The sequence below is a fragment of the Canis lupus genome, chromosome 8 (genome assembly GCF_003254725.2).
Source record: "Canis lupus dingo isolate Sandy chromosome 8, ASM325472v2, whole genome shotgun sequence".
Lineage (NCBI taxonomy): Eukaryota > Metazoa > Chordata > Mammalia > Carnivora > Canidae > Canis > Canis lupus.
Window position 1 is genome coordinate 62,170,688 of NC_064250.1, and position 24,984 is coordinate 62,195,671.

Below are 24,984 nucleotides of genomic sequence, written 5' to 3' on the forward strand. Positions count from 1 at the left end.
CAGTCCTGGAGGCTGGGAAACTCCAGGTCGAGGTGGGGGCAGATTTGGTGTCTGGATAGAGCCCACTCCCAGGCTTACGGGTGTATTCTCACCCCGTCCTCACAAGGCAGAAGGGGGAGGGAGCTCTGTGGGGTCTCTTCTGTGGAAAGCACGAAATCCGTTCCTGAGGGCTCCACCCTCATGACGTGATCACTTCCTAGAGACCCATCGCCTAAGACAATCACTCTGGGGGTTAGGATTCCAATATATGAATTTTGGGGTTAGGATTCCAATATTTGAGTTTTGGGGACAGATAAATAGTCCATTGCATTGACCACGCCCAAACCAACCAATGTGATCTCTCCATCCCCTGGTGGGGATGGAGTCTTTTGATTGGTCACCTGGGTGGGGGTGACTGACGGCCCCATCAGGGGAAGGACAGTCTTAAAAACGTCCAGACATATCTGAGTTTCTCGGGGCTGCCGCAATAAATCACTACGATTTGGTGGCTAAAAACAACAGAAATGTGTTATCTCACAGTCCTGCAGGGCAGAAGTTTGAAAGCAAGGTGTCAGCAGGGCCACATTCCCTGAGAAGGCTCTAGGGAATAATCCTTCCCAGCCTCCTCCAGTTTCTTTGGCCCCAGGCAGTCCTTGGTGTTGCTTGGTTTACAGCTTCTTCATCCCAGTCTCTGGCTCCACCATCCTGTGGCTTCTCCTTCTGTGTTCCTCTTATTCTGTGTCTTGTCCTCCTATGAAGATACTTGTCATTGAATTTAGGGCCCACTTGATTAACCCATACTGAACTCATCTTGAGATCCTTCACTTAATTACATCTGCAAAGACCCTTTTCCCAAATCAGTTCGCAGTCACAGGAGCTGGTAGTTAGGATTTAGATGTTATCTTTTGCCAGGGGGTATAATTCAGCTTCATCGTAGGGCAGAAAGAAAGTAATAGGTAGCCACTACTGTACCCCTTGATTGCTTAGCATATAAACAATTTGAATGCACCACCATACAAACATATTTTTCCCATACAAACAATTTCAGAAATGCACCAGCCCAACATGGTGCACGCTGCCCCCATGTAAGCAAGGCTGGCGAATGTGTATTCTTCTTGGTTGGACCTGGATGTTACTCTTAAGCGTCAGTCAGCTGACAGCCAAATGATTGAGTTCAACACCCCAGCATTTAAGATACTTGGAATAAAAAAATAAAAACCGCTTGGCATTTTTAGTAAAGGGAATCAGGGAAACAGCCCTCTGCGGTCACTTGTCCAATGTACTACAGAAGAGGATTGGCCAGAAACCACGTCTTGGGAGATGGGAGTTCCTCAGTCATCTGGGGTGCCTGGGCTTCTGCCGTCTGGAAGACTCTCCCTTGCTCATTATCCTCCTTGAGTGGCATCAGAGAGAACGAGCCTTCTGGAAACTGTATACTCTCACAGGCCACTGTGTGCAGATCTGAGTCCAGAAGTCTGGGGCTGGCCCCAGCAGTTGAGCGATCTCATGCTGTGGTTTGCTAGACAGGGGTGTCTGGCACCAGTCATTTTGGCAGAATGGCTCTATAAACTTTGAGACAGTTGCTGGGCAGTTGGTTTTCTGATAACTCGGTGAGCAGGCAACCAGAGCTGGAGCCCAGTCAAGTCATGCTCTGGAATCTGGACCCTGTCCTCACCATGTCTGTCTGCTAATATCTCTGTGCTCTCCCCTCCCCTAACTTTCATTTAAACTGAAGCCATTTGGCCTCTGTCCTGGACAACACTGGGTAGTGGGGGAGAGGCAGGGCTCATCTGGCCACTTGCCCTCAGGCTCTTTCCCAGTGGATGGCGGTCTCCAGGGGAGTTGGGGAATGGCCACTTTGGCCAGTCTGGGAGGGCCCAGCAAGAGCTGCTGGAGGGGAACAAGCCCTCTCCAGGCTTCCTCTCTTATCTCCCACTGTGTTTTCCTTCTCCTGGTCTGTGCTGGCACCGACATTAGTCCCGGGCAAGGATCTGACTTCTGCAATCCTGAAAGATGATTTTCTGGTTCTCAGCTCAGTTGAATTACTGGCCACAGGCAGAAGGAGGATCTTGTGGCTCTATTTTCCCATTTCCCTGCTTTCTGAAAGGCCAGCTGAGATTATAGAACTAAAGACAGAAGAAGTAGCCATTGCACGCCATAACCTGACTGGTTTTTGTTTTAACAGATTCTTTGAATTTCCAAACTCATTGGGGATGTGGTTTGAATCCCCAGTCTCAACAGGAGAGAGTTTAGTGGCTTTGCTGCACTTAACAGATATTGCTAACTTCCTGGTCGGAGAGGGAGACTTCACGCTGCCCTGCTCCACCCCAACAGAGCCAATGCCACATATTAGAGCTTGTCACTTGCAAACCCCTGCTCCTGATACAAAATCCTATGCCACACAACACACTTTTGATCGCAACTGGATGTGTAGCTGTCTACGTAATGGGAATCAGGAATGGTTAGACCAAGACACTCAAATGATGGGATGAGAACTTTGTCTCTCTCTCTCTCTCTATCTCTCTCACCCTTCTCTCTGCCCCTCTGTGACTCCTCAGTCCTCTTTTCTGCTTTTCTCTCCCGTGGCTTCATTTTTAGTCTGATTTCATGGAGCTCTAGACTTGCCACACATTTACACGTGGCAATATTGCCCCTTGCTTGCTTGCTCCTACAGGACGTGGACAGCTCTGATGGGGCTAGCTTGGGACCTCTATTCATCCCCGTATTAACCACTGAGGCCAGACAAGTAGAGGTACCCTGATTAACTGTCCTGAGTCACATGCCCACTGGACAGCCCCTCTGGGTTCCTGGGAAAGGCAGTTTCTGAAAGGGAAAAAAAAATGCTTGAGAGGCAAAAGCAAATGTTCAGAAGTTAGGCCTCTGAGCAGTTTCTTGATCTGCATTTTCCCATTGGTCTGGAATATGATGACGTGCCCAGCTTTTGCCTGCACCCTCAGGGGATTTGGCCTGTCTCCCGCATCCTCAACCATCACGGAGAGGCTTTTTATCCTTTATGGTAGTTTTTTGAAATTGCAAAATATATCATACATACATATAAGCCATATGTTCAGCTTAAAGAATAGTAAAACAAACACCTGCATCCCCACCTCCCAAGTTAAGAAATAGAACAGTGTGAGTTTCTTAGAAGCTGCTGAATGCTCCTCCCCAGTAAATACTCCCCTCTCCATCAGAGAGAACCTATACAGAATTCATCAGCCATGCTTTTGTTTATAGTTTTACACTACACACACACACACACACACACACGCACACACACACACACATATCTCTAAGCAGATTTGGTCCTGCAGAGCATGCATGCCTATTTTAATGCTATATTTAAGAATATATTTTGTGACTTCTTTTATTCAACATCACATTTCTGAGATTCATTTATGTTGATGCAAGTCACTGTAGTTCTTTTTTACTGCTCTGTGAAAGCAGTGGAAGTTTCCCACAGTGCATGTGTCTCTTCTATCCTTTCCAGTGTATACCTATGCCTGGGATTGCCAGTTTGAAGGGTACTCACACCCTCACATCTATGGGATGACGCTAATTTCCCCCCCCGAAGTGATTGTAAGAATATATGCCTCTGCTAATTGTTAATGATAGTGTTTTGGTTGATCTCATTCTTGTCAACTCTGATTTTTGTCAGGCAAATGGGCATGGCCTGTGTCTCATTATGGTTGTGATTCGCGTGTATTTGCTTACCACTGATGTGGAGATTCTTTCTACGAACCATCTGCTTTTCCTCTTCTGTGAAATACCTGTGTGTTTCTCTTCCCTATTTTGTAATGGGCTGTTGGTATTTTAAAATTTTTTTTCTCATAAGAGCTCTTAATGGATTTATAGGATTATAATCCAATATCAGTTCTGTACGTTGAGACATCCACTTACGGTTTGGGATTGCCTTTGCGTTTTATTTACCGTGATGTGAACAGAAGCTATTCATTTTCATGAGAAATTTTCTTGCCCAAGATACCTTTACCAGGCTGAGGTCATAAAGATATTTTCCAATATTATCTTCTAAGAATTTCTTATTTTGTCTTTCATATTTGAAGAGTTAAATCTTTCATGTTTGAAGTATTTAATCTACCTAGATTTGATTTTCATGATTGCTCTAAGATGATGGGCTCCCAGTTTTACTTTTCCCCCCACTTATTTGCAATGTCTTCTCCATCAAAAATCAAGTTTCCATGTGTGAGTGGTTGGTTTTTTTACCTCTGAGCTCCAAAACTTTCCGTGTTGAATGCTAATTTTTCCCATAATCCATTTCAGATCAATAGTTTTACAAATATAATAAAAATCACTTACTAGAAAAATGAAATTTAAAAAGACACACAAAATCAAGGGCCCAAGTCTTTATTATTAGATTCAACAAACTTAAACTTACTCTTTCAGGTTGCTATCCAAGTTTCCAAATGCTTGCTGTTCATGTCTGTACAGATTATGGGCACGTGACAAATAGTTCAGAGACGACAAGCAATGTACTGACCACACTTTGAGTAGTGCTACTTTTCGACTCTACTGATACGTTTGTTATAACTGCTCTAATGTCACCTCAATCTCTTTTTTAATAAATTTTATTTATTTATTTACCAGAGAGAGAGTGAGTGGAGTGGTGGGGGGGGGGAGCAGAGAGAGAGAGAGATTGAGAGAGAGAACGTGAGAGGAGTGGTGGGAGGCAGAAGGTGAGAGAGAGAGAGAGAGAGAGAGAGAGAGAGAATTTCAAGCAGCCTCTGCACTGAGTGGAGCCCAATGCAGGGTTCTATCCCACAATCCCAAGCCATGACCTGAGCCAAAACCAAAAGCTGGATGCCCAATCGACTGAGTACCCAGGTGCCTTTCACCCAATCAATCTTTTTTTAAAAATGTGGTAAAATATACATAACTTAAAATTTATTGTCTTAACCATTTTTAAGTGTACAGTTCAGTGGCATTAAGCACATTCACTTACTATACAACCGTCAACACCACTCATCAGAACTTTTTCAAAATCCCGAACTGAACCTCTGTCCCCATTAAACAGTAACTCCCCAATCTCTCCCTCTTCCCACGGAGGAGATCACCACGCTACTTTTGTCTTTATTGATTCACTATCTCACGTCCCTCAGATAAGTGGAAGCATATGGTATTTGTGTCTGGCTTCCTTCATCAGCATACTGTTATCAAGGTTCATCCATGTAGCATGTGTCAGGATGTCCTTCCTTTTTGGAGTATTCCATGGAATGTGTATACCCCGTATTTTGTTTATCCATTCATCCATCAGTGAACATTAGGATTGCTTCCATCTGTTGTAGAATATTGTGAATATTCCACCTATTGTGGTGTTGTGAATAACGGTGCTTTGAATATGGGTGAACAAATGTCTGAGTTCTTGCTTTCCACTCTTTTGGGTACATACCCAGAAGTGGGATAGTAGTTTGATGTTTAATGATTTTAAGTAAATGTTATCCACCATTTTACATCTCCACCAGCAATACACAAGTGTTCTAGTTTCTCCACATCCTCGCCAACACTTGTTATTTTCTGTTTTTGTGTTTTGTTTTTAATAATAGTCATCCAAATGGGTGTGGTGTGAAGTGATATATTTTTTAAATGATGTATTTATTTATTTTAGAGAGAGAGAGAGAGAGTGGGGGTGGGGAGCAAAGGGACAGAGAGAATCTTAAGCAGACTTCACATCAAGCATGGAGCCCTACTCAGGGCCTGGTCCCATAACCTTGAGATCTTGGTTTTAACCTGAGCCAAAACCAAGAGTCGGACACTCAACTGACTGCACCACTTAGGTGCCCCTGAAGCGGTATTTTATTGTGGTTTTGCTCTGCATTTCTGTAATGATTAAGTGATTTGAACATATTTTCATGGACCTACTTGCCTCTTTGGAGAAATGTCTAATCAAGTCCTTTCTCATTATTTCATTGGGTTGAGGGTTTTTCTTTGTTTTGTTTTGTTTTTTTAGTTACTCTGTTTTTGCTGTTGAGTTATGGGAGTTCTTTCATTTAATCTTAATTGCTATGGTTTTATAAGAAGTCTTGATATCTGTTTGAGGAAATGTACCCTGCCACCAAGCAGACATGTACTTGTTTGTTCTTTAAAAATGATTTGGCATGTCTTGGCCCTTTGCTCTTTCAAATAAATTTGGGAATCAGTTTGTTGGGTTTCTTTCTAAAAACCTTGTTTGGATTTTAACTGGGATTGCCTAGAATATAAACATCAATTTGGGGATAACTGATATATTTCCAATATTGAATCCTTCAGTCATGAGATCTGTCACTCCACTTATGTAGGCCTTTTAAAGTGTTTCTCAGTAAAGTTTTATGATTTTCTCCATAAGGGCTTTCACATGTTTTGTTAGATTTACTCCTGAGTGTTGGTATTTGCTCATCCTATTATATGTGGTATCTTTTTAAATTACATTTTCTAACAGCTACTTGATAAATAGAAATGCAATCAACTTTTTACATATTGCTTTTGTATCCAGAAAACTTCCTGAATTCTCATACCAATTTTAATAGTTTATTTGTAGATAATGTTAGGTTTTCCATCCAGACAATCATAAGACCTGCAAGGTTTTTTCCCCCCTTCCTTTCCAATCCTTATGCATTTCGATTTGCTTTTTTTTTTTTTTTCCTTGTTCTAGTATACTGGCCAGTATAATGTGGTGATAATGGGACTTCCTAGGCCTTATAGTGCTTTCAACATTTCATCAGTAAGTATGGTATAGGTTTTTTTAAATTCTTTTTTCTTTTCTTGAGAAACTGAACCAATAGGAGATATATCTATATTATCTATTATGTCTTATATATAATATAGAAGAAATTGCTTAAAGGATCATGGAAGCAGAGAAGTCCCATAATCTGTTATCTGCAAAGCCAGAGACCCAAGAAAGCCAGTGGTGTACTTTCAGCCTCAGCTAGTCCAGCGGCCTGAGAACCAGGAGCACCAGTGGTGTAGGTCCTCATTAGAAGGCAGGAGAAGACCGATGTCTCAGCTCAAACTATCAGACAGAAGGCAAATCTCCCTTCCTCTGCCTTCTTGCTCTGTTCAGGCTCTCAAAGGATTGAGTGATGCCCACCCAAGGTGGGGAGGGCCATCTGCTTTACTCAGTCCACTGATTCAAATGCTAATCTCATCCCAAAACACCCTCATATACACACCAGAAATAATGTTTAGCCGGCTATCTGGGCACCCCATGACCCAGTCAAGTTGACAAAAAAAGTTAACTATCACAATATTGTTCTTGTTTTTGTTATTTATTATTTTTATTTTGCTGTTTCCTTTTTGATACTATTCCCCTCCTCCTCCTCTTTTTAAACAATGCTTTAAAAATATAAAAACCATTCTTAGTTCCCAGGCTGTACAAAAGAATTTGCCAATCCCTGGTTTAGATTATCCCCCATCTCAATGAAGTTTTGCTGCTTCCTACAATAGAGTGATGCTCGTGTAATTTCTTGTAAATATCTTTGGAAGCCCTGAGTCAGAGAGACAGCCACCACCCACCATGCTAATGTACACCACCCAGCGTGAAATCCACACTACCGTATCTCCACCCACCAGATCCAGTGTCTTCTCAAACTAGCACCAACCTGGACCACACCAAGTGCCTCTGACACTCAGGCATTGTGATTCAAACGGTGTCGGTTAGACTCTGGCTCTCTCTTGCTGCCCTCTCCTGGCTGGCTCGTTGTTGAGAATTAGATGTGAGTCCTGGTGGAGTTCTTGTGGCTCATGATACCTCCAAGTCTGGTTGCTGGTGGTCCGTAGACTTGTCAAAACCTGTAGCCGTAAGTACTAGCAGGACTCTTAACACTGGACGTGATGGCCAAGTGTATTATTTCTTGTAAATAGCAAGGTCCTAAGGCTTTTTGAGTGCAGGTATTCTATAAAAGGAGGAGTTAGCATGTAGGGAATGTTTACAACAGGCCAAGCATGGTTAAACAAGCATTATTTCCCTTCATCCTTGTAACAGCCACACGAGCTCCATCTCTCTTGGCTGTTCATCATTCCCTTTTACAGGTGATGAAATTGAGACCCAGAGAGATTACATAACCTGGCCAAGGTCCACAGGTAGTAGATAGTGGAGCTGGAGCTTGGGGTTCAGTCCGTACTGATCTAACTCTAAAAACCATATTCTTCACCTTCCGGACAAGGTTTTCAATCTTTGGTAGAGTCTCATCAGCAGGAATCCTATGGGGCCAGAAATTTGCCATTTCATCAAGCACTTGGGGATTCTGATGCAAGGGTCCTGGAGATCTATACTTTGAGAACACTGTCTCCCATAAATAGAAACTGAGCTTCTTCCAGCAGAAACATAGGACTATTTAACACCAGAAGCCTCATCCTAGGGTGGAAGACTATGCTGGGCCTACCTGCCTTCTTTGAATAGAGGAGGAGATTAGAAGAAGTGATAAAATATAAGGCATCTTATCTCTTCCTGTCCCTCTGGCTTCCCTACCCTACTCTCTGCCTAAGCCACAGAGAAGTGCTGCTCAGTCTCATTTACTAAAAGAGGTAGAACATTCCCCTTGGCTGACAAAGAGCCCTGAGCAAGTGTAAACTGGTTATACGATAATGCTCAAAATCTGAGGGGAAGCCTGGCTGCTCGGAGGAACAATTTCCCATCGTAATTGAAAAATACATACTGCACCACCCAGCAAAATCCCCTTTCCTTTCTTGAATAAGTCAGAGCCGGTGCTCAGGCTGTCAGATCTGGAACAGTTCATGGTTTGCAGGGCAGAGACAAAAGGAAAAACGCTTTGTTATAATCCAAACACAATGAATTTGCAATGAAACAAAGCAGCCTGGGCCACAACCATTCCTTGGCGCGCTTGGGCTTTCCAGCAGCAAATCTATGTTTGGCAAGGAATGGGATGGAAACTTCTCCCACCTGGTGGCCAGTGTTTCCTTGAACTTGTCTCTCTTGGCCCCTGGGTAGGGTTGGCTCTCATCCATGAAGCTGGAGTGTGGGGCACACGCCTGTGAGGGCCAGCCACTGGTTAGTGCCCAGCAAAGAAGAAACATAGCAGGAACAGAGCAAAATGATGCCAGGCAGTGTGCTGGGTGTTTGATATGATGGACTCTTCCCACAGCCCACAGAGGTGTTGGGGTTATATCTTCATTTGACAAATGAGTAAACTAAGGCACAAATACACAGGGTAACTTGCCCAAGACCACCCAGATAATAAGAAGTAGTGTCAGGAATCAAACCCCAGAGTCCTCGGCCCTTCCACACAGCCATGTGCACAGTAAAGGACCACTGTGTTCCATGTTTGTTCTTTAGGAAAGATCCTACACTTTCAGTCCAAACAGGCTCTGCTCGAGCCTTGATGAAAAGCCACTTGCCCTCAGGCCCAAGAGTAATGTAAATACAACAAGCCATCTCTTAAAAAAATGAGAATACATGTGTTAAGCCTTTCGCCCAGTGCCTGGTACTTCTTAAAATACGAGGCAGACCTCCGGGCATTGTGTTCCTGGCTGCAGGAGGTTCCCTTGGTCACCGGGTAACAAACATGTCTCAAGTGACTACAATGGATGGTGGAAATAGGAAGGAAAAAATAGCTTTGGCCTCAAGAAAATTAGAATCCAACTGGGGAATTAAAATCACTTCACATTTAGAAAAAGAAATAAGAATTTAGTAATGGCCTACTCATTTCTAGTCTGGATCTTACCAGCTCCTCAATAGGTAACCTTGGAGAAAATGCTTTTGCTGGGGCCTCATTGTCCTCAGTGGGGAATTAGAGACACTACCGGTTTTATTGTGAGGCTGGCACGCGTGGTTGAGTTTTAAATAAGCAGCACACAGGAGCCAAGGGGGAAGGAGGTAATAGCATTAGGTGAGCTTTCTTCAAGACCTAGCGTTGGAACAGAGGTCTGAACGTGACGGGGGCTTTGGAACTCTAAAGAGGAAATCATGTTCCTGGTGCATTTTTCTCGCATGGTGGGAAACCCAACTCAAATCAGTTTAAACGGAAGTGGAATGCATTGACTCCCAGGCCCAAGAAAGTCCGAGGGGCGGAGAATCAGTTTGATCTAGGTGTTCTAAAGCCATCGTGGCACCAGCTCCAGGTCCTGGCGGTGCTTTGGCTGTCCCCCTTCATGCATCAGCTTTGCTCATAGGCTGGCCTTGCTTATGACCATCGAATGGCTAGAGTCATCCAGGCCTCACATCTACAGCCCCTGCTGGACCTTCTGTTCCTCATTCACAGGACCTCCCAAGGGACGTTCTGATTGGACCCACTGAGGCCACATGAACCCGTCCTGGCACGCAGGGGATAGAATTATGTGATTGGCTTGGTTCAGACCACAGCTCAGTCCCCAGCACCTTGGAGTAGAGCACTTTCTTAGAAGCCCATGAACCCTCAAGTGGAAAGTGGGCCCTCTTGGGGGTGGGGATGGGATTTGGCAGGGAGATGGCCACAATGCTTACAACAGGGGAAATACTTTTATAAAATAAAAAGGAATGAGTAGAGGCACCTGGGGGGGCTCAGTCTGTTAAATGTCTAACTCTTTTTTTGGGCTCAGGTCATGATCTTGGGGTCATGAGATGGAGCCCTGCATGGGGCTCTGTGCTCCGTGGGGAGTAGGCTTGAAGATTTTCTCCATCCGCTCCTCCTCTCTCTCTCTCTCAAGTGAATAAATAAATCTTAAAAGAAAACACAAAAAAAGGAACTAGTAAGCAGTGTGTGAGCACAAGCCCACTGTCTAGTTTGGCAGAGCGTTCTTGAGAGGGGGTGGTGAGAAAGGGCCGTGGAGGCCCCGGGAGGGGGGCATGCCAACCCCAGCCCCCTCCCCCGCCTGGTGTGAATCTGGGAGTTTCAGCATTTACCAGCATTTACCAGCATCTCAGCAAATTCAGGAAACACGCCTGTTTCCTTCTATTATAAAGGCCAACCCTTAATTCACTAAAAAGAGTATTTACTCCACTTTAAGACATTCAGTGGGGGGATTAGAGCCCACTAAGTGCTGGCTCTGGGCTGGAGGCTCTTCCTGCATGCCCCCCCCCAAATGCCCCAACCACCTTCTGTGACAGGAGGCATGACCCCATTTCACGAATGGGGAAGGAAAGGGAGGTGAAGTTGAGTCACTTGGTCAATAGGTAGGCAGAGGGAAGGTTGAGTCCCCAGGGCTGCTTGACTCCAAGAGCCCACAGCAGGGAACGGAGTTGGGATTTCCTTCAGTTCATGAGAACCTCACCATCCTGTGTGTCCCAGCAAGTGCCAGCTGATGACCCTGCTGCGCAGTGACTCCTGCTGTGGAGTGTGAGCTTGTTTGTCATGCCCAGGCACACTGATGACTGTGGGCGTCTGGAGGTGGGGACCCTGCTCATACCTGCCCCATCAGGACCAAGGCGGGAGGTCAGGCCCGGGAGAACCAGGGCTGGCTGAGCCTCCTGTCCCGGTCCTTGTCACCACCCACATCCTCATGGCTTCTTCTCCAGCAGCTCCAAGCGCTCTGCTCAGTGCTTGATGCTTGATATGTATTGTCTCCTCCACGGTCTCAAAGTTCTTTTGAGGCCGGTTACTGCCCCCATTTTATAGCTGGGCAAAGCAAGAAACGAGCAGGAGGGCTGAGGTCACAGGGAGTGGCCTGGCCCTGAGGGCTGTGTCTTCTCATGCCCATTTCCCAGATGGCACATTAACCCACCGCTCACACGCGGCTCTCGGATCTCACCTGAGTCAGGATTCACACTCATGCTCTACCTGTCTCCAGAGTCTGGGTTAAGGGCTGTGCTGTAAAGGGTGGCCTTGTATTTAGGGAAAACCTTCAGGGAAGCTATTTGGCTTCACGGATCTGCCTCTGAAGAGAGGGTCCCATGTGGGCCCAGAGAAGCTCGTGATCCACTTGGTTGGAATAAATACGAGTTCTTTCTTGGGTCCTCTGTGTCCCTGATGTCACCTTCCCCTTCCTCTACTCCCCACTTGTCCCGCCTTCCCTGGACATGTCATGGGAGACCCTGAACCAGCCCCGGGGGGAACCTTTTCCGAGGGGCTCCTTGTGCCTGGGGATTCACCTCTGCGGTGAGTGGGGCGCAAACTCCCTAGAGCCTCAGGCCCCGCCACCCCGAGAGGATGCAGGATGTGGTGCAGGGAGCCAGCCTGTTGTCCTTTAAGGCCACCCACAACAAACACACAGAAACTGGGAACGCCGAGGTCGGCATGAGCAGCCCTAGGTCTAACAGCAGCTGCGGAAGGTGACTGCAGAGAAGTGGATTTTGCCCCCCTCTCCTGATGTTCTGTTTTTAGCCTGTGTTTTTCAGAGCAAGTAGGTGCCATGGTGATAGGTGCCATAGAAATAGATGGAACACACCGCCTAGCGCAGGGCTGCCGAGCTGTTCCCATGGAAATGCACTGGGTGCTAGGGAGAGCCCGCGATTCTGCTGGGTGGCTGCTGAGCAGGACAGGACCCCCGGGGGGGGGGGGGCGTCGCACCTGTCGTACCTGTCGCACCTGCCCCCTGCTCTGTCGGAGGGAAGGTGCCACGGTGGGTTGGCCCCAGGAAGCTCCTAACTTGCTCATTGTGACTGTCAAGATCTCTCCGAGGGCACCCGTGGGGCCTTCCTCCTGTGGAACTGTCGTTGGGGACTTCGGGGGCTCTGACCCGACACGGCCAGTGCTCCCCACCCTGCCACCAGGAGAGCGCTGTCCCCTGCACCGTCGCCAGTCTGCGAGATGTGCCACAGACCCTGGGTCCAAATACTCCTAAAGGAAATCTCAGAGAATCTCAACCAGAACTCAGACCAGAGAAGGGCACAGTCGAGTCTGAGAGTGTAGTTTCCAGCCCGTGAAAGCTCCGGCCCTATAGGCTGGGGCCCAGTCTCAGCTATTTCTGGATCCAGCCTTAATGGGGCTGGAAGACCCTTGGAAACAACTGCCCCAGCCACCCCCGAGCATTCGCACAACCGTCTCTGTACAGCTGTCGATAGCTACGTCTAAAAGAAATGGGTCCAAGCTTAGCTCATGTTTATTTGGGTTTAGATCCATTATGGGGTCTTCTGAAACATGACCCATAGAGACATATGCCCTTTAAACCTGAATTATATTAGGCTTGGCATAAAAGGATTGTCTAAAGGGCATGTGTTGTTCTATCTGGCCCATAATCTCCACTTCTGGAATGGGGCTCTAGTCCTATATATATTCATTGTCATACAATTATGCTGGCAGGTGGCAGACTTTCTTCGGGGTAGGGCAAGTGTAATTCTGGACTAATGTACAGTCCTGAGACCAATAATTCCAAGAACTGACCAACTAAGAGTTGATGTTACTCTCAAAGAAACACACCCCCGCACATGCACTAACAAAGGAATTAAAAAAAAAAAAAAACGTTTAATAATCAATATGAACCACCATCAACTCATAAATTATTGGCTAAGTAGTTACAGATCATGAAAGCCATAGAATTGGAAGGCACTAAAGGAATGTCTTTCCCGGGGCACCTGGTGGCTCAGTTGGTTAAGCATCTGCCTTCAGCTCAGGTCATGGTCCCTAGGGCCTGGGATCGAGCTTTGCCTTGGGCTCCCCACTCAGCAGAGAGTCTGCTTCTCTCTCTGCCTCTGCCCCTACTTGGACTTGAGTGCTCTCGCTCTCTCTCAAATCAGTGAATAAAATCTTAAAAAAAAAAAAAAAAAGTCTATCCTGGCAGGTCTGACATTTGACACAAAGGGACTGTGGCCCAAAGAGTCAAAGTGCTTTTCAGTTTGGTTCATTGTGTCTTATGTGTTGTGCCAGCGTAGGGCCGCTAGGCAAAGCCTTTCCCAGTGGTGGGAGTGCATGGAGCCCCCAGCACCCCTGCCCAGACCTGAAATGGGCTTGTGGGTCATGCTATCGGTTGGGCTGTGCAGGGGAAGGGTAGCTGGACATGAAAGTCACGATTTGCTTTATCCCGAGGCCTCACCTGTGGAACCACATGATAGCATTTTTACGGTTAACATCGTATGCTTAACCTCTATCTGGATTCATGTGTCCCATTTTGTGGCTACGGGAATCTGCTCCCGCAGGGCCTCGCGGCACCTCTGTAATAAATAAGCAGACACATGTGCCCCGGTTCTACAGCCCGAGCAAACTACACAATGGAAGGGCTTGCCTTGTTTGCCTGCAGCAATGTCAGACCTTGGAGTTTTGCCACCAGGTTGGATTGCTTTATTTAGCGAAGTAACTAAAAAGCAGATTGACTTTGAAGACGGAGGCTCTCAACCATTCTAGAACTCTCGAAGAATGGACATTCACAGCCACGTTTGGCAGAAGGAATTTTTTCTCTAAATTTCCACAGAGCTGTAAACTTAATGTTTGGCCCTGGGAAGCCAAACCTTTCCTCTTCCAAGATAAGCTCCTTTTCATGGAGCAGCAACAGGAAACCCTGAGTTAGGGCATACTTGATATTCAAGACACACACCGACGCTGGTGTCGCTTTTCACAGCAATGATTTAAAACTAAACATTGGATGTGAATGCATGTTAACAATCACGGTTTCTTTTGTTTAATTTAAATTTTGTGTTGTGGTACAAGAGACATAACATTTTACTGTTTTAACCAGCTTTTGGTGTACAGTTCAGTGGCGTTGAACACGTCTGTGTTGGTGTACAACTGTCACCACCCTCCATCTCCAGAGCTTTTCAACATCCCAAACTTACGATCTGTTCCTGCTACACACATGGCGCCCCTCCAAGAGCTGTTTGAGGTACAGCTTATAAGTGGAACCATACAGTATTTGGTCCCTGTGATAGGCTTATTTTACTTATCATAATGCCTTTTTTCCTTTAAGATGATTAATTGATTGATTGATTTGGGAGAGAAAGAGAGAGAGCATAAATGGGAGGGGAGAGGTAAGGAGAGAGGAGGGAGAGGGAGAGAGAATCCCAATAGATCCTGCACTGAGCATGGAGCCTGATGTAGGGCTGGCTCCCACACCCCCCGAGAACACGACCTGAGCTGAAACCAAGTTGGATGCTCCGTCGACTATGCCACCCAGGTGTCCCACTTATCATAATGTCTTTAAGCTTCCTCCATGTCACGGCATCTGTTAGAATTTCCTTCCTTTTGAAGGCTAAATAATATTCCATTGTGTGTATATGCCGCATTTGGTTTATTTACAAGTTAATTTTTCTACATTTGTTCCTTATCGGTTTAAAATTTTGAAACGATCCCGAAGTAACAGAAAAATTGCAAGGGTGGCACCAAAGGAAAAAAAAAATCCTCTTTTCCTTGGACTCTTTGGGAATAAATTATCCTGATATCCCATCATCTTCCAATATGTTCCTGTGTTTTTCCTACAAAGTCACTTCCCCGCCTCACCACAACACAACCGTCAAAACCGGGAAGCAGGTTTTGCCGATTATTGCAGTAGTGTCTTTTATCACAAAAAGATCCAGTTCAGAATCACTCTTGGATTTAGGTATGTCTGTTTAGTCTCCCTTCAGTCTGGGAGGACAGCTCCTCTGTCTCTCCTTGACTTTCATAACCTTGACACTTTTAAAGATCAGACCTTGTACAATGTCCCTCGGTTAAGGTCTAACATTTCCTCCTGATTGGGTTCAAGTCATGCATTATGGCAGGAATATCATAGTAGTGACACTGCATTCTTCTCCTTGCACCCACCCCCAGGGTCCTCCATTCTGATTTCTTCCTCTACTTTGATCACGTCATTAAGGCGGCATCTACTACGTGTCTTCACTATAAAACTAGTCTTTTCCTCTTTGTAATGGACAGCTATTTTATGGGGAGTTACTTTGCAACTGTGTAAATATCCCTCATCAACATTAATTACTTTTTATCTCCACGTGAACTTATGGGTTCCCATATAAGTTAGTGGGTTATATCCATTTCCATCGTTATTTAATTTAAAGCTCACATTGTCCCCAGTTTGACCACTGAGAGCTCTTTGATTCTGTGTTCTTCTTCCCATATGGCCCCCTCATTCTCTGAGCCACGCCCTCACTTTCCAACACAACAAGATGTTCTAGGCTCACCTTCTGATTTCCTGGCCCCAGTTGTGGAATCAACCATTTTTTCCAAGGAGTCTTGACTCATTTTAATGGAAGATGGTATTTAGAATCCAAGGTTTGGGCACCAGACGTGCACGTTCCTGTTGGAATGTTGCTGGTCCCAAGCAGAGCTCAGGAATATATGCTTCCCTGCATGTGCATGTGCACGCACGTGCACACGTGCACACACATACATGGATACATGCACACGTGGCACATGCCCGGCTGGCATTCTCCATCCTTATGAAGCATCCCTCCTTGCCCTGGTCAGGCGGTGACACCATAACCCCGGCCACCCTCCCTGAGGGTGTCCTCCTCCTCACTTGAGCTCTGATCCCTTGCTTTGGGCCACCATGGCCCCTGCCCTCCATCCCCCAACATAGACTCCTAGCTCACTCAGCTCTACCTACTGACATTAGGACTGAATTGTTTAGGAAGGGGAAGTAAAAGGGACCACCATTTGGTTGAAAATACTTGTTTTGTTAACAATCTTTTGCTTGTTGGGGGCCCTCATATCTGACTTATTAGATAAACAATACTAACCATGACTGCCAGCGTTTCCCCTAATCTTTTGCCTCTGTTATTGTAATAAAAAAAACTTTATGAAATATTTATTCAGTTAGGATGGCTTCTCCCTTGTGGCAACATCTATTTTGCAAATGTGCAGTTGTATTTAGGCTGTCACCAGCCACTCTCTTGGCAAATGTTGAGCAACTCCCACCACAAAAATTAATGAGTGAAGACGAGGTCTGTACACCTACTTATTCTGTTCTTCCATTATCAAGTTGTAGGACTGCGAGCGAGTGATCCAGGGGACATCTACAGAAACCAGAAATAGAGTTTTATTGTGAATTTGCCTATGCTTGCGAATAATTGAGATCTTCCTGGCTGGACTGTGAACATCAAGGGAATGGACTGGGTCTCCTCCTATTTTTGTGTACCCTTCAAGGTCAGGTGCTAAGCACAATCCTGCCGTGGCATGGGGCCCCCCCGTGCTTGTTAACCCACAGAACCATGATGACTTGGCCATAAGGGCTGCCTGTTGGGTTTTATTCTCCTTGACCTCCACGACCACAAATGCTTCCTTGCAGTATTTGCTTCCCTTGGCTTCTGAGCCACATGGTTGCTCTCCTACCTCCCTGGCTCTCATTGCAGTCAGCGTTGTGCATGTCGTTCGCTCTGCCTACCTCCTCCAACAGTGCACGTGTACTGGGCCTTGTCCACGTGCCAGGCACTGTTGTAGGTACTAGATGTGCAAGAAGGAGTAAAGCAGGTCCGAAGTCCTTCCCAAGCAGAACTGAAGGGACACAGAAAGCCTTCCCCCTTGTGTGTGTGTGTGTGTGTGTGTGTGTGTGTGTGTGTGTGTGTGTGAGCTCAGATCCCTGTTTCGGAGGAGCAAGCAGTGCCAGTGCCCAGAAGGCTGTTGAGTACTGGCAGGTCCAAATCGGGCAAAGGAGTGGTTAAAACATCGTCTCTCTTTCAGGTTTCTTGTCTGGGAGGGAGACTTCCCTGAGGGACCCTCACCTGGCCTCCCCTGTCTTCTGCCCGCCTTCTACTTCACCTGCCCTGCAGTCCGGTACCCCACCTGCAGCCAGAACCTTCTTCATGAAAGGAGAGTCTTACAGGTCACTCCAGTGTGGACCACTCTCTCTGCTTGCTCTTGGATGGCCCAGCAGCTGGCTTCTCCAGGTCTGGCTCCCCCCCCCCACCCCTTATTCCAGCAGCTTCCCTTCCTGTGCCTCCCTGCGGCTGCTCAGCCGTCCCCAGGCCCGGAGCGCACGGCCCCACCGGCCCGGCCCCTATTCCCCACGGCCAGGAGCGCTCAGCACACGGTGCTGGTGTCCGAGCTGCTGCAGACGGGCCCCCCCGCAGGGATGCTCCGTTGGGGCCCGGGGGGTGGGGGTAGGCACCTGTGCGCATGGCCCGGCTGCCTTGCCCCGCAGCAGGTGCAGAGTGGCCAGCAGGCACCGTTTCCGGGGTGCTGACCGCGCCCGGCCAGGAATTGTCCTGAAGTTGTCCCGGGTGTTAGCTCACCCCAGGCTCCCCGCAACGCAGGGAGGTGCGTATTGTTACCACAGCCCGTCTCTGGATGAGAAAGCAGCCGCCGGGACGCCAGGGAGCCTCTGTTCATCATAGAGGCAGGTTAAGGACCCTGGCAGCCTGGCCCGGGCTCTGCACTGCAATGCCCGTTGAATGACAGGTGGAGGATGGTCTGCGTCTGGACGCCAGGCACCCCAGGCACCCAGGAAGCCACCCTGTTGCTATCCCCACGGTGTCCACACTCGTAGGCCTGCCGGACTTTTAAATGGGGCTGCGTCCTGCTTCAGTCACCTCGGTGTGCTAGCCTACCCCGGACAGCAGGGGCTAAGTAAATATTTCCCAAATGGAGGGAAAACTTGTGAAAGAAGTATAAGGAATGACTTTTTATTTATTATTATTATTTATTTTTTAGAGGGAGAGAAGGGGTGGGGGAGAGGGACAGAAGGACAGGGAGAAGGAGAGAGAGGATCGTCGGCAGGCTTCAGGTCTGGCATGGAGTCTGATGCGGGGCTTGATCTCCTGACCCTGAGACTGTGACCTGAGATGACATCAAGAGTCAGACACTTGAGCACCTGGGTGGCTCCGTTGGTTCAGCGTCTGCCTTCGGCTCCAGTCATGATCTCGGGGTCCTGAGATCGAGCCCAGTGCGGGGCTCCCTGCTCAGACGGGAGTCTGCTCCTCCTCCTATCCTTCCCCTTGCTTGTGCTCTCTCTGTCTTCTCTTTCTCTTTCTCAAATAAATAAATTAAAAATAATCTTTGGGGATCCCTGGGTGACTCAGTGGTTCAGCGCCTGCCTTTGGCCCAGGATGCGATCCTGGAGTCCCGGGATCAAGTCCCATGTCGGGGTCCTGGCATGGAGCCTGCTTCTCCCTCCTCCTGTGTCTCTGCCTCTCTCTCTCTCTCTCTCTCTCTATGTCTATCATAACTAACTAAATAAATAAATCTTTAAAAAATATTTAAAAATTAAATAATCTTTTTTAAAAAAGGAGTCAGGGGATCCCTGGGTGGCACAGCAGTTTAGCACCTGCCTTTGGCCCAGGGCGCGATCCTGGAGACCCGGGATCGAATCCCACATCGGGCTCCCGGTGCATGGAGCCTGCTTCTCCCTCTGCCTATGTCTCTGCCTCTCTCTCTCTCTCTCTCTCTCTCTGTGTGACTATCATAAATAAATAAAAATTAAAAAAATAAAAAATAAAAAAAGGAGTCAGATGCTTAACCTTCTGAGCCACCCAAGCACCCGAGGAATGACTTATTGTATCATAATATTTTATTTCTTTTAAAAAAGGACCTGATCCTGGGGTTCCTGGGCAGCACAGTTGGTAGAGTGTGCAACCCCGGGTCTCAAGGTTGTGAGTTCAAGCCCCACACAGGGTGTAGAGATTACTTAAAAAGGATCGGATTCTAACTTCCTTCTATACGTTTAAATTAAATGCTACTTCTACATCACATAATACTGGGCGCCTGGGTGGCTCAGTTAGCAGTTAAGCATCAGCTTTCAGCTCAGGTCATGACCCCAGGGTCCTGGAATCGAGTCCTGCATGGGGCTCCCTGCTCGGCAAGGAGTCTGCTCCTCCCTCTCCCTCTGCCTGCCCTTCCCCCTACTTGTGCTCTTTTTCTGTCAAATAAATAAATAAATAACATCTTTTAAAAATAAATAAATAAATGATGGATTAATTATGTGATACATGTTGTCCCACTCGGAGGTGAAGAAAGGATAAATGAACAAGGGGTAGTAGAATGGGAGGTGGGCGGGGGGTTGGGGTGACTGGGTGATGGGCACTGAGGGGGGCACTTGACGGGATGAGCACTGGGTGATAGGCTATATGTTGCCAAATTGAACTCCAATAAAAAAGTAAAATAAATAAATAAAATAAAATAAAAAATAAAAGAAAGGATAAACAGCAGAAACTCCCTCTTCCACCAGGGCCCCCCATGGTATAACCCCAGAGGGCGCCATTCACATGAAATACATGCTGCTGCTCAGGGCCCCGTCCACCTAATTTCTCTCTCTACAGACACAACCGATACCATGCTCTTCTCCAACCTTCCAGAGACTGTCTGCACACATTTGCATGGATCATGGGTGTGTTATTCAACATAGACTATCTTTACCTTGCATCGTTCGTTTTACTCATTTTCCATTGCTCATTTTAGGTCTTTGGGAGATTATCTAATATGACGTGTGTAGAGTAGCCTCATTCTTTTTAATAATTATGCAGTCTTTAGTTGTATGGTGTGGAGGTACCATAGTTTAGTGACTCCCGTTTAACCAGTCCTCCTCGTATGTAATCAACCTCTATTAGGTTGTTTCTAAATGGTTTCTATTACAAATGGTGCCGTGTGTGCTCCCATGATTCCGCCCCACTGTTTGAGAACATCTGGAGCTTTGCCTTCCTAGAACTGGATTACTTGGGTAAGGCTGAGAAATTACTTTCTAATGGTGGAATTTCAGTCATCTGTGACAGGCATAGCTGAGCTATTTTGACACTGAGCTTTGGGGTGTGTCAGATGCTTCTAAAGAGTTGATGGTCTGTCTATGGGCCCCTCTCTGGTAGATTCGAGGCTAGCAATGATATTTGTGGGCTTTGAGTTTGTTACTCTCTAAATTGAAAAGAGAATTCACAGTGGAAAGGTAGCTTCTTATAGGGCAACCAGTGCTCATTGATTAGATCCCTTACTTAGGGTAAGACCTCACTGGACATTGAAGCTCTTGGCCACTCACAGCCACTCAATGTTGAACTCACTGGAGGCCCTGGTGGAAAGCTTGAGAAACTTCAGTTTGTTTGGTCTACGTGTTTTGAACCCATGCTCTAGCATTGGGTTCAGTCTCCACAGAAACATATGGACTCAAGAGACTCTGGCTCTGGAATCACCTTGTGGGGAAAAGGGGAAGGTCCCCTACTCTTCCTACTGAGGATATGATTCCCCGTTTTATTTTAAGATTTATTATTTATATTTTAGAGAGAGGGAGCCTGAGCAGGGTGCACAGAGGGAGAGGGAGAGGGAGAGAGGATCTGAAGCAGACTCTGCACTGAGCCTGGGGCTGATGTGAGGCTCAATCTCACGACCTGAGCCAAAATCAAGAGTTGGATGTTTAACTGACTACACCACCCAGGTGCCCGAAGATGTGATTCCTATTAATACCAGAGGATGGAGGGATGGAGGGAGGGATGGAAGGATGGAGGGATGGAGGAATGGAGGGAGGGTCTGAGGGACAGAGGGATGAATGAACAGAGGGATGGATGGATGGAGGGATAGATGGATGGAGGATGGATGTATGGAGGGATGGATGGATGGAGGGAGGGATGGTGGGAGGGATGAATACACAGATACATAGACATAGAGAGGTATATATCAGTCAAACAAGCATAAACTTAGACCTTGTTTGGGGGGTTGTTCTCTACCACTTACGAGGTATGGGATTTTAGGGAGTTTCTTGGATCTCCCCAAGACCCATTCCCTGCCCCTAATGGGGTTAACAATGTCTTCTTTTGGAGCAGTGGTGAGGAACCAATGATTGTAAACCAATGAGGGTAAAGGGTCTGGTGCAGTGCCCGGCACATAGTGGGTTCTCATATATGGTAACTGCTATTGGGTATGGTATGACTGGGCATTCTCTGGTTGGTGTATTGAGGGCACATCTGTGGCAATGAGCCAATGGGAATGTACTTCATGTTTGACTCCTGCTTTGAGGGGATGACTCTGTGAGGTAAGGGTTCTCAGCCTTCTTTCCCTCCCGACATGCACAGCGGGTGATATTCACATGCCCGGCACACTCCCAGTGTACATTTCACAGGGCAGGATTTCAAGCCACACTCATCTATCTCCAGGCCAGAAAAACAACATTGTTAGAGGAATGACCTAGATCCCCTTGAATTTATATTTTTTAAAAAATAAATAAATAATAAAAGAAAGGAATAGCAATCACTCTGATTTTGGTGTTTTGGCTACAATTTATTTGCAAAACAGCACCCGACTTCCACCTGCTGCCTTATAGAGTAATAGTAATGAGGGGCAAGGGCTACCAGGTACCCTTTGGGGGTAGGTTTGGGGTAAAATCCATTCCCTCCTACAAATAGGAAGTGAAGGCCATTATCAGAGGGGTCTGGCCACCATCCCTGCATTATTCTGGAATGCTTCCCTCTTGGACCTTTGCTGAGGGCCTGGCTTGAGGCATTAGGCCTTCTGCTGGGACCTTGGGGGAGCCACCAATCGCCACTTTAGCTGGTGCCTCAGATGCTTGGCCCAGAGTTCAGGCCCACCGGGTCTGGGAGGGCCCTCTCAGTCCAGCAGGAAAGCTCAGGCTTGACCTGCCAAAGCAGCTGCTTTAATACTCAGTATCTTCAATCGGGGGATGGACTCCAGCCTCACCTGACCCTCCCGGCACACAACCACCTCAACCCTGTGGGACCAACTGTCCTCTCCTCTGTGTCCCCGAAGCACTTTCTTCTGTGGCTATCAAAGCACTCACAGTTGGTTTAAAATGCATCTCTGCCCCATCCAGGGGAGTATTTCTTCTGTTTGGTTTGTGAGAGTTTTCGTACAAGCTCAAATCCTTCATCAAAATGACTCTGGGGTTTGCATGGTTTTCTATCTATGAAGCTGGAGTTGAAGACATACATTGGTGGTTTGGAATTTCCTGGGGTTCTTCTCCAGATAGCAAGGGTTGTGGGAAATCCTGCTTATCCAGAACCTCTGCTGTGGACACTGCCTTTGAATCCTGCTTTCATCCCTTTCGCAGTCAGCTAGTCATTCGACAAACACTGAACTCCCACTTTTGTGCCAGGCACTGCGTTAGGCATCTGGTATACTGAGATGGAGAAGACGTGGGCTGTGCCTTGGAGGCCAACACAGTTTGACTGTCTAGCCCTAGATCCTTTTGTAGTTGGAGTATAGGTGGCATCCAGCGTTATATTCATTTCAGGTGTACAAATACCGATCTGACAATTCTATAGGTTCTTTTATCCCCCCCATTTCTTCATCTTCCGAGCCCTAGGTTCTGCTGACACATCGAGACCTCTTTCCAGAGCATGTTAACCTTCCAGATGAAGCTGCCAGCTATTTTACCAGCAGAAATGGGCTTATTTGGAAATAGCAGGGAATTGCAATTCAAGATAAGCAAGTTGTGGCAAAACCACAGACAAGTCCAGAGGCAGGTCCAAGGAACCAAGGAGAGATAAGAGCTCCCCTCCAGAAGGAAGGTGGGGACACTGGGAGGGCTGTTACAGAAACCAGAAAGTCCTTTGGGGTAAACCGGGAGTTAGAAGGACAGTGGCTCTTCATTGGCAGAGCCGTGACTGTCATTGACTGGGCTGTCTTGGGAGAGGACGAAACCTTCCTTCCTCCTGCAGGGGCAGCGAAATAGCTACAGGAGTGTGGCACTTGCAGGGTGTGGGGCTCCTATTGAGTCCGCCCAGCGGTGGGGTATGAGAGCTCCTCCTGCTGGTCTCCCGACTCCATTTTAAACTACTCCATTTAAACTATACACTGAAAAAAACTCAAGGTTTCCTTTTATTTAATTTCCACGAGACATCAACAAACAGGATTCCTTTCTGAGTGTAATTTCCCGGACGCCACCTCTGTATTTAAAAATCTACGTCATTTGCGAATACCTTCTCCCATTCTGTAGGCTGTCTTTTAGTTTTGTTGACTGAATCCTTTGCTGTGCAAAAGCTTCTTATCTTGATGAAGTCCCAATAGTTCATTTTTGCTTTTGTTTCTCTTGCCTTCATGGATGGATCTTGCAAGAAGTTACTGTGGCCAAGTTCAAAAAGGGTGTCGCCTGGGTTCTCCTCTAGGATTTTGATGGAATCTTGTCTCACATTTAGATCTTTCATCCATTTTAAGTTTATCTTTGTGTCTGGTGTAAGAGAAGGGTCTAGTTTCATTCTTCTGCATGTGGATGTCCAATTTTCCCAGCACCATTTATTGAAGAGACTGTCCTTTTTCCAGTGGATAGTCTTTCCTGCTTTGTCGAATATTAGTTGACCATAGAGTTGAGGGTCCACTTCTGGATTCTCTATTCTGTTCCATTGATCTATGTGCCTGTTTTTGTGCCAGGACCACACTGTCTTGATGACCACAGCTTTGTAGTACAACCTGAAATCCGACAACCTACAGAATGGGAGAAGGTATTTGCAAATGACATATCAGATAAAGGACTAGTATCAAGATCTATAAAGAACTTATTAAACTCAACAGCAAAGCAACAAACAATCCAATCATGAAATGGGCAAAAGACATGAACAGAAATCTCACAGAGGAAGACATAGACATGGCCAACACGCACATGAGAAAATGCTCTGCATCACTTGCCATCAGGGAAATACAAATCAAAACCACAATGAGATACCACCTCACACCAGTGAGAATGGGGAAAATTAACAAGGCAGGAAACCACAAATGTTGGAGAGGATGCAGGGAAAGGGGAACCCTCCTGCACTGTTGGTGGGAATGTGAACTGATGCAGCCACTCTGGAAAACTGTGTGGAGGTTCCTCAAAGAGTTAAAAATAGACCTGGGGATCCCTGGGTGGCGCAGCGGTTTGGCGCCTGCCTTTGGCCCAGGGCGCGATCCTGGAGACCCGGGATCGAATCCCACGTCGGGCTCCCGGTGCATGGAGCCTGCTTCTCCCTCTGTCTGTGTCTCTGCGCCTCTCTCTCTCTCTGTGACTATCATAAATAAATAAAAATTTAAAAAAAATAATAAAAATAAAAAAAAATAAAATAAAAATAGACCTGCCCTACGACCCAGCTATTGCACTGTTGGGGATTTACCCCAAAGATTCAGATGCAATGAAACACCGGGACACCTGCACCCCAATGTTTATAGCAGCAATGTCCACCATAGCCAAACTGTGGAAGGACCCTCGGTGTCCATTGAAAGATGAGTGGATAAAGAAGATGTGGTCTAGGTATACAATGGAAGATTACTCAGCAATATTACTCAGCAAGAAACAACAAATACCCACCATTTGCTTTGACGT

General features: G+C 46.7%; 1 long non-coding RNA gene across 1 annotated transcript; it reads right to left on the bottom strand.

Annotated features, from left to right (window-relative positions):
• Window positions 1-8,843: 8,843 nt before the first annotated feature.
• Window positions 8,844-12,224, bottom strand: LOC112657628 (uncharacterized). The gene is made up of 3 exons (XR_003135183.3): window positions 11,993-12,224; window positions 11,176-11,310; window positions 8,844-10,624 (listed from the first exon to the last, which is right to left on the bottom strand). It is a non-coding gene; the product is annotated as an uncharacterized LOC112657628 (long non-coding RNA).
• Between the last annotated feature and the right edge of the window lie 12,760 nt (window positions 12,225-24,984).